Source organism: Enhydra lutris, unplaced genomic scaffold, assembly GCF_002288905.1.
Source record: "Enhydra lutris kenyoni isolate GAN:26980312 unplaced genomic scaffold, ASM228890v2 scaffoldscaffold99, whole genome shotgun sequence".
Taxonomy (NCBI): Eukaryota; Metazoa; Chordata; class Mammalia; order Carnivora; family Mustelidae; genus Enhydra; species Enhydra lutris.
The window spans coordinates 1,019,624-1,039,642 of NW_019154183.1; the positions used below are offsets into that span (position 1 = coordinate 1,019,624).

The 20,019-nt window shown below is 40.2% G+C and overlaps 1 protein-coding gene across 1 annotated transcript in view; it reads right to left on the reverse strand.

Moving 5' to 3' along the window:
- LOC111139311 (membrane palmitoylated protein 7) overlaps window positions 1–20,019 on the reverse strand; it is a 212,846-nt gene that overhangs the window by 149,676 nt on the left and 43,151 nt on the right. The window lies entirely within an intron of this gene.

Below are 20,019 nucleotides of genomic sequence, written 5' to 3' on the forward strand. Positions count from 1 at the left end.
TGTCCCTGAGGTCTCCGAGCATTGCAAAATCACCCCTTTTCCCCTTCCACCCTGTCCAATACCCCCACCCCCACCCATTTGAAAACCACTCTTTTAAGGCCCCCGGTCACCAAGCCCTGCCAAGCCACAAGGAACTTCCAATCAGCCTTTTATCACCTCCCTATTAGATACAGCAGATGACCAAGAGTTAAGGGATGTCTGATAAACGCCTTCAAAGGATAAACACCAAGCAAACAGAAAAGAAGTCCCAGAGTAAATAAGCACTGTGAATGAAAGAGAATGCAAAATTTAAAAGCAAAACCACAGTACTGAGAATCCATCAAGGAGCAGAACAGCTTCATGGTAAATGTACAGAAACAACCCGAGTTGGGCCCCAGGGGTCAAGGTCAGCTCCACCACGTAACTAGACACATAACCTTAGTCAAAGCCATACCTTATTCTTCTCTACACAGTGGGGAGGAAGATTAGTACATACCTCTTGGGGTTCCCAGAAGCACTCAACAAGGTATCTAGAACTTTGAAAAGGACATAGCACCATATAAAGGAATCAATAAATAAGGGGTTTCTTCGTTTGGTTTAATTATTCTTAAAAACATTTGAGATTGTATCCATGAAATAAGACTGGGATGCTATGAAAAAGGAACTGACACACTCCAGCCCCACCGCCCCCCCCCACAAAACAAATTCTGAATTAAAATTATGATAGCATATTCTTTAAAAATTAAATAGAGAGATGAAAGTTGAGGCAATCTCTCAGCAAAATGGGAAGGAAAAAAAAATAGCCTACTAAACCAGAAAGCTCAATATGCACCTGAAAGAAGTTCCAGAAAGAGCGGAGGTAAGAAAGTTATTGAGGAAATGAGAACTGAAGAACCAAGTGTCCAAACCAAAAAGGCCCACAGGATCCTACCACTGCAATGACTACTATAGTGACCAGGGTGTGTAGGGACAACTCCCAACACTGACACTTACTGAGAAATTTGTGCCTCAACCTTTGCGTACCTGATCTTCTTACACAACCTTCACATCTCCTTGAGCCAGCTGAGTAGTCACTTCTTAACTGAGCCAACCCCAGATTATGAGCAAACACTCCCCACCCATCCCCATTATAAGTCCTAAGCACCGCATACCTGATTTTATCTCAGCCGTAATTTTACACTCATTTCAGTATTATGTGAGTACTGGTTCCAAGAGTCATGTGGCTGAGGGTCCCCATGCCTGTTTTTTGCCACCATATCCCCCCCATGTAACAAAAGTACAATATGCACATAAGTAGTTTCTATACAAAAGGGCTATATAATAAAATCACCGATTCCTCGGAAATATAAGTACCGCGCGCTAACCGATTGTGCCACTGGAGCTCCTGATTCCTCAGAAATATAATACATTATCATTCATAAATACATCTGCTACAAAGTGCTGTGGTTCTTTCCATGACATAAGAAAATTTCACAGATTTTTTCATCTTGCTTTGGCCTGAGTTCCATCAGTGGCTTAACTGACAAGTTCCTTCAAGGAAGTCTCAGATTTCCCAAAGGAATGTGCACCATCTAGTGGAAGGACCCAAAATTTAAAAAGAAGCTTGCAGCAATTTTCTCAATTGACTAATAAGCACAGGATAGTGACCTAGCACGTATTTATTCAAATTAGAAACCCAAGATGCATATCACTTTGGTCAACCTCTGACAGTCAAGTTTTTAATCTTCTGTATAACTTATACCAATTTCAATGAAATTTATAAATATAATTTACTGTTAAAAGTTGTCAGTGAAGACCATTTAATGTAGCTTTGAACTAAACACAGAAATGACAATGAGGGGGGAAAAAGCAATTATAGTTGCAATACTCCCAACGTGCAAAAGAAAGGGAAGTTACAATTGAGACGCTAACTGCACAAGAAATACGCTATTTGGTACATTACAGGCCCTTTTGATGAGGGAAAGTTTTTATCAGAAGATATGGGGGGGCTGTATGTTATACTTTGATACTGAAAGCCTTTGCTTGTGAAGTCAAAATAAGCTCCTGAAATTCAGTAAGAAAACAAGGGAATCTTAAAGTAATATAGATATACTGCCTTCCGTTTCATTAGTGCTGAGAGAGAACGCGAAAGGGACAAGGTCCGACCCAAGATGGCACACCCCAATGCTATTCCATCACCCCGGAAAAATCACGTCAAACAGTGAGATCCGGGCCAGCCTTTCTCAGGCCTCACCACAGCAGTTAGGAGGGAAGTACATGGCTATGAAAGAAGCACGCATAAAAAATAACACAGTTTTGACAAGAATATAAATACGAACTTTTTACAGTGCAAACTCTCAGACCAACAGCCACCACTTAAAAATAACAACATGGAATGTTAATGATTGCATTTGTTCTAACTTCTACATCACTGAGCTACCCTGTCAGGAAAACAGAATTAAAATATAACATAGTGAAGGCACTCGCTAGGATTAAATAGGGAAACTATGGTCACGACCAACCCGCAAATGTCAGTGGTGTGTGACGATGAAGATTTATTTTCTCACTCGTACTCTGTGGCCACCGCATGTCCTCTGGGAACTCTGCTCCCCATTTCTGCGCTCCTAGACCCTGGAGCGAGAGCTTCCACCACCTGGAACATCCCCAGTGACCAGTGGGGAGGGTGTGTGGAGAAGGGAGGCAAACGGCACACTGGCTCTTAGGGGATACCTGGGTGACTCAGTCTGTTAAATGTCTGCCGCTCCGCTAAGGTCATGATCTCAGGGTCCTGGGATCAAGTCCCGCATCAGGCTCCTTGCTCTGCGGGGAGCCTGCTTCCCCCTCTGCCTGCTTGTGCTAGTTCTCTCTCTCTCTCTCTCTCTGACAAATAAATGAATAAATAAAATCTTAAAAAAAAAAAAAGCACACTGGCTCTTCAAGGCTTCTTTCTGCCTTGCAGTGACACACTTCACATCTGCTCCCATTTTACTGACTGACAAGTCACGTGCCGTAAGTAACATAACCTTTTATGTGTCTGTGAACAGCCATTATCAGAGAGTATATGCAGGACGGATGGATGGATGGACACAACACCATATAAAATACTTCCTGATTCACAGTAAATCATTTGAAAGTAATTTTATGTTATATACACAAAAGCCTATGATCTCACTTTTAGATTTTTTTACAATAAATTTGCACTAATATCTTGATTCCTAGAATTGTACTAAAGTATTTTTAAATATTTTGAAACTAACATTTTATAAAATTTTATAATTTAAATATTATAAATTTTGAAATATTTTTAAAGTAGTTCATTCGAAATGTTAAAAGACTTCCCAAATATTTTATGTGAAGAATTATAAAATCAATCCAATTCAATTTTTTTTCCTTTATAGGACACTATTTACAAATCATGACCACCTGAGAATACTCATAAGTCCTACTACCTTTACTGACATGTAGAAATACTAACAATAACTTTCATTTTTAAACAGGTAGATAAAAGAGATCTTCCTTTATTGTCCTCTATCTGTAATAAACACAATGCAATTTAGGCAACCACTGGAGTTAACTGAAAGTGATTTTTTAAAAATTATTAACTATTGGGGTGCCTGGGTGGCTCAGTGGGTTAATGCCTCTGCCTTCGGCTCAGGTCACGATCCTAAGGTCTTGGGATCGAGCCTGGCATCGGGCTCTCTGCTCAGCATGGAGCCTGCTTCCTCCTCTCTCTCTCTGCCTGCCTCTCTGCCTACTTGTCATCTCTGTCAAATAAATAAATAAAATCTTAAAAAAAATCATCAGCTATTTATGAAAAACTGTAAGAGCACAATACACAAATCCAATGAGATGTTAGCACCTATTAGTATGGCCACAGCGAGCACTCAGGTATTTGTGAAATGAAGGGAAACAAACTGGGCAAGACAGAGCCTGTAAGGGAAGTGTCCCAGCCTCCTTTAACAACAATCCTTCTTGAACACTTGCTACACTTCTAGGCAATGAGGACTATACAGGGATGAACCACATACATCCTGCCTAAAAGAACTGTACTGAGTGAACAACTAGCGACATCATTATAGTAGGTGCCAAAAATATGTGACATAGATGCTTACAACCAAATGGGAATATTAGATCCATGTAGACACTCCCAGAGGACCTCTCTAGAGCCAGCATATGAAAAAGTAAAGCAGACCTCAGACTGGGCTGGGGGTTACATACACCTGAGACCCTAATACATGCTCTCCCTAAAATGCACTGAGCTAAGGATTCTCTACTGGATAGTGGGCCTATCAGGATGCTTCTGTCTTATGCATTTGAGACAAAGAGAATCTGTGTCTATATATGCTTTAACATAATAAATTATAAGAGTAGACCTAACACAGAAGGGACGATAATTAGAATGCATATAAACAAAGATCCAGTAGCAGAACACCAGGAATTCCAAAAATTCAACCAAAAAAAAAAAAAAAGACAAATAACCAAGGAACAGAAAACAGGCAAAGGATTTTAAAAGACATAAAAAAATAAAAATGGAGCAGCCCATAAACATACATTCAACCTCCAATATTCAAATAAATATAAACTAAAAGGAGAGAGCATTTCAAATTGATCCTGTTGGCAAAAATTAAAATCTAACAATTCCAAGTGTTGACAGGGGCATGAAGCAACTGGAACTCTAGTCCTACTGGTGGGAGTGTAATAGAGTACAGCCTTAGAGGAGAAATGGGGCAACATCTAAAAAAGTGTGAGATGTGCATCTCTGTGGCCCAGCAACCCTATTCTCTGGTGGCATACCTACAGAAGCAGTCCCATACATGTACAAGGACAATCTACACATGGGCTGTTCATTGCTTTGTTTGTAACAGTGACATGGAGAAAAGGTGACTTCCAGAAGAAGGAATCTTACACCCACAGGACACCTTTCAATGCAAATATCTATGGCCAGGAGAAGTAATCTGTGACCTAGTCCTAGAACACCATGTAACAATGAAAATGAATGGATCAAAACCATTTGCATAACCATAAATATATCTCAAAATATTAAGTAAAAAGTTGCAGAAAGATGAATGTGTTAAGAATGAATCGAGGGTGCCTGGGTGCCTCAGTGGGTTAAGCCTCTGCGTTTGGCTCAGGTCATGATTTCAAGGTCCTGGGATGAAGGCCCACATGGGGCTCTCTGCTCAGCAGGGAGCCTGCTTCCCCCTCTCTCTCTACCTGCCTCTCTGCCTACTTGTGATTTCTCTGTCAAATAAAGAAAATCTTTTTTTAAAAAAGTATGAACCGAATTATAAACAATTTTAAAACATACAAAATAATATCTCCTATTTTTTTAGGAATACAAACTCCAGATGACCTATGGCCAGTAAGGGAAAGGAGTGTGAATAAGAAGGGATACTCAGGCTTCAAATGAATTGAATATTCGTTCCTAAGCTGTATGGTGAATATGAGGGAGTTCAACATCTGTTACCTGCCTTTTTAAGGCCCCAAATATTCTGTAACATTTCTTTTTTTTTTTTAAGATTTTATTTATTTATTTGACAGACAGAGATCACAAGTAGGCAGAGACAGAGAGAGGAGGAAGCAGGCTCCCCGCTGAGCAGAGAGCCCGATGCGGGGCTCGATCCCAGGACCCTGGGATCATGACCTGAGCCGAAAGCAGAGGATTTAACCCACTGAGCCACCCAGGCGCCCCTTCTGTAACATTTCTTAAATGAAGGAAAAGTTAGCCCTAACACGTATAGCCAACTTAAGAATGTTTTCAAGAATTTCAAATCACAGGCTATTGATTTTCATTACAATGTTGCAGAGTGAGAGCAAGGAAACAAGGACCAGAACAAAAGTTTATTAAGGCAAGAAAGTATCTTCCTGAAAATATAAGAGACATGTAGCCAAAGGGTTACTGAAAAGCGCCAATCCAGGGACAGAGCAGTGCGCACAGCTAACCAAAAGAAGGAAAAATTGAGGATGGTGCTCAGGACAGTAATACCAATGATGTATCAGACGGTTTAAACCATGTCTCTTATATTAATTCATTTACTCCTAATAACAAGCATGCAAGGTAGGTCTACTATTATCACCATTTCATATACAGGAACAGGAGGCGCTGTGAGGTAAAATAATGAGGTATTATTATCTTACTGTCAGCATGACATTCTCGGCACAGCCAGAATCTGAGTCCAAGCAATGTGGCTCCCTAGCCCCAGCCCTGAACTCCTACCACAGATGTGTGTCCCCAAAAAGGGAGAGCCCGGGTGTCCAGATACACGAATACTCCTCAGTACACCAAGGTGCCCATCATTAAGGCACTCCGAGAGAGGTGACCACACACAATGAGAACGAAATGCCACAGAATGAAAGAAAAAGGGACAGAAGAAAAAAAGAGAAGAGGCAGCAAAAGGTCCCAACTTGATCTGGCTGAAGAAACAAAGGTGTCCTGAGGTTATAGGGCTCCTCCCTCTAGAAAGTACCTTTAGCTCCTTTAGCCACATACTGGACTTGCTCTTTATTCATTATTCATCGCTGAGTGTCTAAAGCACCAAACTGAACTTCAGGGAATATGACCCCCTCCCTCCCCTGCAAACCAAATGGGAGTTGATGGCAAAAGTTTACATATAATTCTATTCCAGATTTTGGGACATATAGTCCTGAAATACTGTTTAAAATGTGGGTAGGTTTCCAAGCCAGCCCATAAAAGCATGTTTAGATCTACCCTGTGAGGGGCGCCTGGGTGGCTCTGTCAGTTAAGCAGCTGCCTTTGGCTCGGGTCATGATGTCAGAGTCCTGGGATCAAGCCCTGTGTTGGGCTCCCTGCTCAGCAGGGAGTCTGCTTCTCCCCCAGCTTGTGCTCCCTCTCACTCACTCTAAAATATATATTTTTTAAGTCTCTCCTGTGAAATTCTACGTGAACCCTGAGTTTCCTTCCACCAGAATTTGTGTTCTTACACTCTTTTTCATACAACTCAGAGACACGTGGACCTAGCCTCCTCACACCCTGCCACATCCCAGTCCATCATGTCCCTGAGGAACAGGCCGCTCCCACATCCCATTCCATCATGTCCCTGAGGAACAGGCCGCTCCCTTTTTTTATCCAGGTCCACAACGAATTGTGGTAAATGTACTTTGAGAACCAATTCAGAATGTCCTAATAGGACCAAGCTCATGGCCCAAACACCTTCCGGGCAACAGGACAGGAGCCATCGGTGCCTGCCCTGGCATTAGAGCAAGGGTTCCAAGCATTGCCCAGCCCACAGGTTGAGGTGAGAAAGGGAGATAGGCCAGGCTACTGCTAATGCCAACACACAGCTCATCCAGCCAGTCACTTCCACACACGTGCAGTCACCTGCACGATGATTTGGCAAAACCTAGTCAAGTGGTAGATGCCCATCCCTGTGGCCCAGCAAACCCACTGGTAGATAGAAGAGCTAAAGAAGCAGGCTAGTTCCCTACTAGAATTCCTAGTCTCTGGAACTGGACAACAACAGGAATCACCTCCACAAGGGACGTGGAAAAATGACTGCCTTCCTGACTCTACCCGTTCTAGTGAACGAACGGTTCGTAGCTGTTCCAAGGCCGGAAACTCCCCATTTCTGTAGAGGAGATAGACTCCCTGCTATTCACTGTGGAATAAACACAAATTTAAGGGGACCATTCTGAAACTAAGCCTATTTGAATAATCATTTATATCTCACAGTAACTTCCAGAAGGCACTGATCTATTATGCTGAACACAGACGACAGTGGTAGGACACAGCCTCACCGAGCCATCACTTCAGGACATCTTGAAGAGAAACTGAGTATTTCCCATTACAACCTAGCTCTTAGTCACTCATCCCCAGTCCCACGCAAATCTCTAAGAAGAGCCACATACGGCCTCTGTTTTGAGCGTATGAATTACAAAGGCAATAATTTTCTCAGGGCCTCAGGAATTCCTATCTTCGGCAGACTTTGCATGTTTCTGTGCCTGAAAAAATGTAAACTAACGTAAGAAGTAACTTTGTCTGGCTCCTTCAGCTGGCTGAACAATTACCTTTGATTGGCCAAGGAGTGTTACCAGCTGCTGATACCCAGGTCTCTACTCTGTCAGACCAGGTGGCCATGGATCATTGGCAGTGTCTGGCTCTCTTTTCCTTTTCCTCCCACCCAAGGCAAACAGTACTGCAGAGGCAAGTAACATAAGCTCCCCAACGGGTTTACTCTCTGAACCTAACACCACCTCTCCCCTCTCAAACAGCACAATTTGTCTCTAATGAGCCCTGTACCCACAAGTATCTTATAAAATAGTCTTTCAGCTTTGAATCTGATTTACTACTATGTAAATATCACCTTCCCCTCCCCCCACCCGCCCACTATGATGCTTTTCATTGCTTCTGAATTCAAAGAGGAACCCAAAGGGCTACAGAAAATAAGTTTATAAAACCACTGCTCAAAACATGATCGCTCATTTTTTATAGCTTGACCGTATCAATTTATCCTGGAAATAGCTCCTTTCCGAGAAGTCTCATGGTGCTAATTATTGAGAAAACTGGAATTATTAAGAGATTAAGGTCACATGTTACCTTCAAGTTGGTTTTTCATTTTCTAGAGTTTCCAGGTTGGAGATATAAAATTTTTTTAAGTATGTTCTCGTTCACAGGTTGCCTTCTGAACATCTGTTCAAGACTTATTTTTAGACCCGGACTAAGACAACTTTCACTTTTAAAATTCCACCTAAATCACAAACATTAAAAACTTAACAAATTCACATTAACATGGAGATTTAAAATGAAGTCCCACTAATTTATCCACCGTATCTTCCTCCCACTGATCAACTACTCTGTCCATGGCTTCGTGTGTTTCGTTAAAAACAAAACTTCGGGACATCTTTAAAAAGAGAAACTGAATATTTCCAGTATAATTTGGTAGGGAGCTGATATTCAAAATACCTGAAGAACTCTTTACAAATCAGTAATAAAATAACCACCAAACAAAAAGTGGACAAAGGGAGACTTTCGGTTTCAGCTCAGATAATTAAGGAGAACAAAAGTCACAGAGCGAACAGTTACTTGGAAATCAGAAAGAACAGGGGAAGAGAGGGATTCATGGCCAAGAGCAGCTTAGCAGAAAGAGAAGCTGCTGGAGCCCGGAAACTCGTACAAAACCTTCACCGGGAACTCTGATGACTTGATGGTGGCTGAATGTGGACTAGTTCAAGAGTTAAAAACTCCTAAGCCCCAGTCCTAGGGGAGGCTGCAGCAGTTTTCCTCCCACCAACTTCTCATGGTGAAAAGGAAAAATCCCCTACTGTTTCAAATAGTAGATTAGAGAAACAACCATTTTGAAATACACAGGCCAAGAGCTTTTTCCATAACAGAGGCCTGCCCTCTAAGAGAGGCTGTTTTAAATAGAGCCCTATTTGACCTGGGGAAAGACTAGTGAGGAGAACTCCAGCCTCTGCTAGTCTTCCTGTCCCAAGTAAGGAAAGAAAGGAAAAGCCAAGAGGCTAAGAAATGCTTCTGAAGGTCATCAGAGCCCAGGGACTCGGGCCCACTAAATAACAGACACTTAATCATCAAGATCACAGAACAACTCACCACCCCCAGGGCTCCAGTGAAATAACAGTGGTTATGACTGAGAGCTGCATGTCACAGACTCCGAGAGAGGTCCTAAGGAAAGCCAGAGAAGGAGGCGGGGGAGGGAAGAGCCATGAAGGTTTCCAACCCCTCTGACCCTCACAGCTAGAGCAAACAGCCCAGCTTGTAGCCAGATTAACACAGAAACTCACTAAAAGCCCAATTCCTATTACCCAATACCTATGTCCAGCTTTCAACAACAAAAAATTACAAGACATGAAAGAGAGAAACTGTCTGAAGAGATAAAACAACCATCAGAACCAGACTCAGAAAGGACACAGATTTATGGAACCGGAAAATAGGGAGAGTAAAATAAGTATGATTAATATGCTAATGGCACTAATGGAAAAAGTGGACATGTGAGAACCAGTGGATAATGTAAGCAGAGAGATGGAAACTCAGAGAATAAAAGTGAAATGCTAGAAATCAAGAACACTGTACCAGGAATGAAGAATGCCTTTGATGTGCTCATCAGTGGACTGGACATAGCCAAGGAAAAAAAATCAGTAAGATTAAAAATATGTTCATGGAAATTCCCAAAACTGAAATGCAAAAGGGAACAAAATATCCAAGAACTGTGGAATAATAATACAAAGGTATAACAAACACATAATGGAAACACCAGAAGAACAAAGAGAAAAAGGAAAAGAAGTACTCAAAGTAATAACAGCTGAGAATTCTCCAATATTAGTGATAAAACCCCAGACCACAGATCCAGGAAGCTCAGAGAACACCAAAGAGAATAAATGCAAAAAAGATCTATACCTTGCATTAATAGTCAAACAGCAAAAAAACAAAAATAAAGATACTGAAAAGAGCCAGGGCGGGGGTGGGGGGAGGGGGGTCCACAGAACACCTTGCCTACAGAGGACAAGGATAAGAAATACATCAGATGCCTCATCAGAAATCATGCAAGCAAGAAGAAAGTGGCTGGGGAAAAAAAACGTGTTAAAAGAAAAACCCACCACCCTAGAATTCGGCAGGTGGTGAAACTGAACTTCAAAAGTGAAAAAGAAATAAAAACAGAACAGTTAAACATAGGGCACCTGGGTGGCTCAGTTGGTTAAGCAAATTCCTTTGGCTCAAGTCATGATCCCAGAGTCCTGGGATTGAATCCCGCATTGGGCTCCCTGCTCAGCAAGGGGTCTGCTTCTCCCTCTGACCTTCCCCCTCTCATGCTTTCTCTCTCAAATACATAAATAAATAAAATCTTAAAAAAAAAAAAAAGAACAGTTAAAAACAAATTCAAGGAATTTGCTGCCCAGTAGACCTGTCTTAAAACAAGTATTTAAAGCAGATCTTCAGAGAGAAGGAAAATGATGTAGATCAGGCACTCACAGAAGGAATAAGTAAACATAAAATAAAATTGGGGCACCAGGTGGCTCAGTAGATTAAGCAACCAACTCCTGATTTCAGCTCAGGTCATGGTCTCAGGGTCCTGGAATCCAGCCCTCAGCACTCAGCTGTGAGTCTACTTGAAGATTCTCTTTCCCTCTCCCTTGGCCCCTTGCCACCATGCTCTCACTCTCTCTCTCTAAAATAAATAAATAAATATTTTTAAAAAACAAATATAAAATTAAGTCTCTTGTTGTTCTTATTCTTAAATGACCAGATAACTGTTCAAAATAGTAAGAATAGCAATGTGTTGAGTTATTAAAGAATATGGGTAAGTGAAATGAATTAAAACAATGTTATAAAGGACAGGAAAATAAGAATTGAATATATTCTCTTATAACACACTGTATGATTTGTGAAAAGATATGATGTTATTTGAAAGTGGACCTACATTAGTTATAAATGAAGGTAGCAAATGCTACTTCTGGAAATACCTCTGTAAAACCTTTGTAAAAAGCATATGGAATAGGGGTGCCTGGGTGGCTCAGTTGGTTAAACATCTGCCTTTGGCTCAGGTCATGATCCCAGAGTCCTAGGATGGAGCTCCATGTTGGGCTTCTTGCCCTACCCCCTGCTCCTGTTCTCTCTCTCTCTTTCAAATGATTAAATAAATAAATAAATAAAATCTTTTTTAAGAGTATATGCATATGCTAAGATAGAATAAATGGAATAATATAAAATGTTCAACTAAAAGCAGAGAAGGAAGAGAAAGAAAGGGTGATAAAAATTTTAAAAGAACAAATGTAATGAATGAAAATCAGTTGCAAATAGGGTGAATATTAACCCAACTACAACAACGATTACTTTAAATGCAGATGGTCTAAATACGCCAATTAAAACAAGAGCTGTGATAGATAAAAAGAAGATCCAACTATATGTTGTCTACAAGAAATCCACTTTAAATATAAACACACACAGGTAGATGAAAAGTAAAGGAACAGAGAAAATCACGCTCACACTTACCAAAAGGAAGCTGAAGAACCTGTATCAATTTCACACAAAGCAGATGGCAGAACAAGGAAAATCATCAGAGATAAAAGAAGGTATTACATAATGAAAAGGGGTCAATTCTCTGAGAATGCATAACAATCCTTAATGCGTTCATATGTACCTCACAAGAGAGTGTAAAATACATGAGACAAAACTGATAAAATAATAAGGAGAAATGGATAAACACATCATCATTCTAGGAAACTTTAATACCCTTCTACATAGTAACCGACAGATCCACCAGGCAGAAAATCACTGAGGAAAAAGTTGAACAAAACAGCACCAACCAACTGGACCTAACACTTCATCTAACAATAACAGTATACACGGTCTTTCCAAACTCACACAGAACTATGCAGACCACATCCTGGGCCATAAAATACACCTTAACAATCTAAAAAATGGAAATCATACACCATTAGCTTAGACTACATGGAGGTAAGTAAGTCAGTAAGAGAAATACAGTAGGAAAATATATATTTGGAAATTAAATAACAAATGACCTAAGATGAAGTATCAAGAGAAATTTTTAAATATTTTGAACTAAATGAAAACACAACTTATCAAAATTTGTGGGATGCTGCAAAAGAGTGGTTAGAGGAAAATTCAAGCACTGAAGGCATATGTAAAATAAAAAATGAGAGAGAGAGAGAAAGAACTAGAATCAGTAACTTAAGCTTCTACCTTAGGAAACTAGAGCAAGAAAAGCCAAGAGAAGAAAATAAAGAATAAAATAGATATCAATGGAATTAAAACAGGAAGAGTTGTTTAGGCGTCCAACTCTTGGTTTCAGCTCAGGTCATGATTTCGGGGTCATGGGATGGAGCCCAATGTCAGGCTCCATGCTCAGTGCAGGATCTGCTTGAGATCCTCTCTCTCTCTTCCTCTCCTTCTCCCCCTCCCCTGCTTGTACTGTTGGAGGGAGGGAGGGAGGGAGAGAAGGAGGGAAGGAAGGAAGGAAGGAAAGGAGGAAGGAAGGAAGGGGAGGGGAAGGGAGGGGAGGGGAAGGGCAACAACTGAGAAAGAACAACAAAACGAAAAGATGGTTCTTTGAAAAGATTAATAAAATTGATAAACCTACAGCCAGGCTAGCCAAAAAAAAAAAAAAAAAATGAGACACAAATTATTAATATCAAAAATGAAAAAGGAGTCATCACTATGGAGCCTATGGAGATTAAAAAAAAGATAATGAACAATTCTATGCCCTCAAAATTGATAACTTACGTGATACGCACCAATTCCTTGAAAGACACAAGTGACAAAGACTCTCATAAAAGGAGAAATAGGTGATCTAAATAGACCTACATCTAACAGAGAAATTAAATCAACAATTAGTAACCTTCCAAAACAGCAAGGACTGAGTGAGCTCTGATGATTTCACTGGCAAATTTAAGGGAAAAAATTATACCAAATCTCAAACTCCTCCAGAAAAAATAAAACGCAGGGCGCGCTTCCTAACTCATTCTATGAGGCCTGCCTTACCCTACTATCAAAACCAGATGAAGACATTACAAGAAAGGAAAATTACAGACTAGTATCTCTTATGAACAGAGATGCAAAAATCTTCAATAAAATATCAGCAAATCAAATCCAACAACATATAATATGAATTATATACAAAAACCAATGGGATTTTTTTCCAAGAATGCAAAGCCTGGTTTAATATTCAGAAGTATTACTGTAATCCATCTCTCCAACAGGGTAAAAGATATGTATGTGTGATCATATCAGCAGATGCAAAAAAAAAAAAAAAATCCAATACCCATTCATGATAAAAATTCTCAGCAAACTGGAAACACAGGGGACTGCCTCAATTTGATAAAGAATATGTATAAAATACCTAGAGCTAACATCATACTTAATGGTGAAAAACTAGATTCTTTCCTCCCTAAGATACGTAACCAGGCAAGGATGTCCCTTCTCACCACTAATATTCAGTACTTAACTAGAAGTGCTAGCTAATGCTCTAAGACAGGAAAAGGAAATAAAAGGTATACATACTGGGAAGGAAGAAGTAAAGCTGCCTTTGTTCACAGACAACATGATTATCTAAATTAAAATCCCAAAGAATCAACTAGAAAAACTCCAGGAACTACTACTAAGTGATTATAGCAAGGACTTAGGATGCAAATTTAACATACCAAAATCAAGTACTTTTCTATATTCCTGGGGTATATGAAAGAGAGTCATAAGCAAAACAACCTCCAAAGGCCAAAGATGTTGTAAGACTGAAGAAAAGGGCTGACAAGTCCAGGTTGACAAGAAATGGTTTATTAAGGGGACTTATGGACAGAAGCGTGTCTTGGGAGGCTGAAAGCTAAGCAGATCTCCATGACCCCACTTCCATCCAGTAAGACCTGCTTTTTTGGCCCAAGAAGTTGGGGATTAAGTAAGTGCTGGGAGACGACCCGGGAGGGAATGTTTGAAAATCATAATCACATCTCTAGAACAGATGAAGGACATTAAGGGTGTACTTAAGGGCGTGACTAGGCCAAAAGAAAGAATATGGGAGGGAGCTGTGTTCCTGAAGATGCTGGGTCACAGGGAGCTGTCATCATGGTGGGTCTGTCCAAGATGGCACTATTGACACTGCCACTGGTGAACAACTGGAATTTGAACTTAAAAACAAAGTTTCTACAATAGTGCCAAAAACAAAACTTAGGTACAAATCTAATAAGATGTGTATAAAGTCTAAATAAGTACAAAACTCTGATGAAAGAAATCAAAGATGATCTCAATAAAGAGAAACTCCATGTTTACAGACAAGAATACATAATATGGTTAATATGACAGTTCTTCTCAAATTTATACATCCGACACAATCCCAATCAAAATCCTAGCAAGTTACCATGTACATATGACAAGCAGATTCTCAAGTTCACATGAAGAAGCAAAAAACCCAGAACAGCTGACACAATACTGCTAAAAACGAAGTCAAAGGACTGACCCCAGCAAACTTCAAGACTTCCGGTAAAGCTACAGTAATGAAGACACAGTAGCGTCGATGAACGTGCAGACATATAGATCAACAGAACACAACAGAGCCCAGAATAAAACCCACACAATTACCATCAAATGGCCTTTGACAGAGGAGCAAAGACAGCTCAGCGAAGGAAGGCTAGTCTTTTCAAACACGGATGCTGGAACAACTGGATATTCACATGCAAAACTCTGAATCTAGACACAGAAACCCCTTTTCACAAAAACTAACTCAAAGTAGGGCACCTACATGGCTCAGTCAGTTGAGTGAGTGCCTTCAGCTCAGGTCATGATCCTGGAGCCCTGAGATCGAGTCCTGCTTTGGGAATCCCTGCTCAGCAGGAGGTCTGCTTCTCCCTCTGACCTTCCCACTCTCGTGCTCCCTCATTCTCTCTCTCCCAAATAAATAAATAAAACCTTAAAAAATTTTTTTAACTCAAAGTAGACCACAGAACTAAATATAAATATAAAACTGTACAACTCCTGGGAGATAACAGAGGAGAAAATTTAGGTGACCTTGAGCATGGCAGTGACTTTTTCTATGCAACTCCAAAAGCTCAATGAGAAATTGTTAAGCTGGATGTTATTAAAATGAGAAACTTCTGCTCTATGAGAGAAAATGTTAAGAGAATGAAGAGACAAGCCACAGACTAGAATAAAATATCTGCAGAACACATATCTGATAAAAGACTCATATCCAAAAACACAAAAAACTGTTAAAACTCAACAACTAATGCCACTCAGTTAAAAAAAAAAATGGGCAAAAATTTCTGAAAAGACATTTCTGTAAATCCAAGACTTTCCTAAAAAGGCTATTATTTCAAAGGAATCCAATGAGCAAAAAAAATGGGCAAAGAATCCAAACAGACATTTTGCATCAAATGTCAACTGATGATCAGTTGACACGTCATCGATCATCAGGGAAGTGCAAACCACAGCAACAAGGAGGTACCATGTCACACCTTCTAGAAAGGGGAGAATAACAAACCCATGTAAAACCAAGTGTTAGCAGCACGGCTCAGTGGCTCAGTTCGTTAAGCAGCCGACTCTGGATTTTGACACCGGTCATGACCATGGTCATGGTCGTCAGATTGAGCCCCAGGTCAGGTTCTGTGCCCATGAGGAGTCTGCTTGAGAGCCCCTCCCCCGCTCCCCACCGTCACCTGTCCCCTGCTTCCATGCATGGTCTCTCTCAAATAAATAAATAAATAAATTCTTTAAAAAAAAAAAAAAAAGTGTTGCCAAGGATACAGAAATCAGACGCCTCATACACTGCTGGCGGAAATGTACAATTGTAGAGCCACATTAGGATACTGTTACCAGGTGCCCAGCAATTCCACCCCAAGGCATGTACCCCCCAGAACTGAAATCATGTCCATATAAAACCCTGTATGTGAAACTTCTCTGCAGCATCATTCAAAACAGGCAATAGGTGAAAACAACCCAAAGGTCCAATACTGAATAAAAAGATACACAAAACTGGTATATCCAGAAATACTACTGGGACATAAAAAGGTATGAAGTACCCACACATGTTATCACGTGGATTTGCGAAGTGACAGAAGCCGGTCACAAACAAATCCACATATTGTGTGACCCCATGTCCATGAACTGTGCACAATGGATAAACACTGAGAGACAGAAAGCAGATGAGTGGTTGCTTAGGGCCGGAGTGAGGAAGGGTAGGAGGAGGCAGAGATTAGGGAATGACAGCTACATGGTAGAGGGGTTTTTCTGGAACATGATGAAGTTATTCAAGAATTACGGTGGTGACGGTCGCACCACGCTGTGAAGACACCTAAAACCACTGCACGTATACTTCAAATGGGTAAACTGTCTGATAGGGATCTCAATAAAGCTCTTACAAAACCCATTACTGTCTAAATACTGATGGCACCCCACTTAGACTCACCAGATTTCACTCACCAGATTTCACAAAGAGAAATATAAATACAGCATAGTTCATACTTGCACCAAAAAAAAAAAAAAAAATTATTTACCTTAAATTCAAATTAAACTGGGCCTGGAGCCTACTTTAAAAAAAAAGGTGGGGGCGGGAGTTAAAATTACATAACTAAATGGGATAAGGGTCTGGTTGAGCATTACCATGACTCCTTTAAGACTGAAATCACAGAAATACAGTAATTAAACCACATCAAGGGAACGTTCTTGAAAATAATCAGCTTGAGTCTTGTTGAAATACTTCAGAATCCCCAAAACAAGGATAAAATTCGAGCTGCTACCTTTTTTCTCCTGCCCATACACATACATACAACTATTCAAAAGGGTAAAGAAAACATATGCAACTACTGAAAAAGTACTAAAAACTTGATACTCTTATTCTGGTAATCCAACACAATTGTGAAATACAAACAAAAATTTGAGGAAACAGAAGTACCAACCTTATTTAAAATAAATAACTACATCTTTATGCCATATCTTCTCCTAAAATAAACCGGATTACAAAAATACAAACAACACAAAGAAATAAAGTCAAGAAATCTCAACAGGAAAAAAACACCAGGGTAGAAGATAAATTTAGAAATGAGGCTGACACAAACTGTATGCTTCATGGTTGTGCATATGTGCAAATGACGGGTCCAAAACGTGGCTTTCTGCTTACTGATCCCATTAACCGTGTTATATGAATACTAATAAGCCCTGTCTTGCCACTCCTTACAGATGACATTTCTCAGGTCTTCTATCTGTACCATCTTTCTTTGGATACCTCTGAAATCTCATGCTCATGGTTTTTTGTTTTTATTTTGTTTTTTTGTTTGTTTGGGTTTTTTTAGATTTTTTATCTGTTTATTTGAAAGAGAGCATAAGCACGGGGAAGGGAGAAGCAGACTCCTTGCTGAGCAAGGAGCTCAACATGGGGCCCAATCCCAGGACCCTGGGATCATGTGAAGGCAGATGCTTAACCAACTGAGCCACCCAGGAGCCGCTCATGCTCTCGGTTTTGATTACTCAACTCTTCAATTCAAAAATGTCTTCAAAAAAAAAAAAAAAAAAAATCCACAGCTAACACCCTCTAGGATCATAGTATTTCCTTTCCAGTGACAAGCTCACAAGTGCAGTCTGCCTGCCAGAGTGTGGCACACATCCTATGGTGGCGTGTCATACCTGTCACACACTCTAATCCCAAACTGCCCCTCCTTAAGTATATGTTACATCAGACCAGAAAGTTACGAGTATTTAAAACTATGATGAGGCACCCAGGTAGCTCAGTCGGTTGAGCATCCAACTCTTGGTTTCAGCTCAGGTCATGATTTCAAGCTGGTGAGATCAAGCCCTGCATCAGGCTCCGCACTCAGTGGGAGTCTGCTTGAGACTGTCTCTCCCCTGCCCCTCCACCTGGCTCACACTTATTCTTTCTTAAATAAATCTTAAGAAACAAAACAAACAAACAAAAAAAACCCTGATGATTTAACAACCACTTTTATTTTTAAATCATAAACTAAGGTGACTAATTGTGAAAATTCTGTGCTAGAATAAAATCAAGTTTTATCTTCACCCATCTTTCAATCACACACCAACAGCTTCAACTGCCGGCAAAAGAGTCTGACATCAAAGCACACTCTGATTCACTCTAAAACATCTTTTCCAATTCCTTTTGCTCTACCAAGATTTATGTACAAAAGCTGGAGGCTTCTCTCCTCCAACCTTCAATAGAAGCACTTGGAATAAAGTTAAGAGGATTGTTCCAGCTGCTTAAAGTGCGATCCCATGCGCTTGCCTCCTGGAGGCATTTTGGGCTTTACATACTTGAAAATGAATAGAATGGGTCAAAGGACACAGTTGACGTCTGCATGTGATCGAAGCTTGGAGTGGGGAGAACAAGTAAGAAACACAGAACGGACTAGAGGGACACAGTAAACCTTATTTTAAAAGTACGTTTGACAGCAATTACTGAAAGATAACTTCCAACAGTACACATGCTACCGGGCTATTTAAATAGTGGCAACATCGATTTATTTATTCACTGCTTTTCTAAAACCACATACCAGTAACTGTATGCTTCTTGACCAGGGACTATTTGCATTTACTTTGAAAAACCATCTATGCTTAAAACTCAAGAACTAGTGTAACTAAGACTTTTTTAAAAAAACATTAGTGTTCTTTGACTGGAAAGAACACCCATCTCTGTCACTACTTTTTGGCCCTTCACATGCTATGATAATTAATTTTTTTCAATACTTAATGCCTGCTTACATTTGCCTAACCTACATTAACTATCAAAGAACTGAGATCTTCACTATTTTATCTGGAACTCACAAACAACCTTGTCAAAAGATATTGTAATTTCCCTCTTTTAGGAAGGAAACAGAAAGTAGCCACATTACAAAAATACAAACACACATGTGTGCATTGTTTGGGGCATTTTTATTTAATGATTAAGGGGGTGACAATGTCATTTGAAACACATTTTATTCCTTCTGATCAAATCAATTGGAACAAATCCAGAGCTAGACAACTTCCATACATTCAACGTAAGAATGTGTTCATGATTGCTTCAGTAAATTCTGAACTTCATCAATTATCATCTCAAGCCATTTCTTTTTTTTCTTTTTCTTAAGATTTTATTTATTTATTTGACAGAGAGCAAGAGAGCACAAGCAGGGGGAACAGTGGAGGGAGAAGGAAAAGCAGGCTCCCCTGCAGAGCAGGGAGCCCAATGTGGGGCTCAATCCCAGGACCCTGAGATCATGACCTGAGCTGAAGGCAGACGCCTAACCATCTGAGCCACCCAGACGCCCCTCAAGCCAATTCTAACACATCCCAACAGAGCAACTAAACAACCCCAAAATTTTCAGAACACAAAGAGGCCTTGGCAAGGATATAAAAACTAACTAAAGGACTCTAGTCTTTACATGTATTGCTAGGAAAATGTCACATCTCAACATTTTCATTTCTTGAGAGTTGCTCAAGGCATGCGAATTTCAGTAAATCTGACAAGGGGGGAAAATGTCCTAAGAATCCTTCTATCCTGTGAAGCAACAGCACCCCAGAAGTGGCTCATTTTCAAACACACCCATCCGTAACAGACTTCTCTCACGACGGACAACTGTGTAACGCATTTAGCTGAC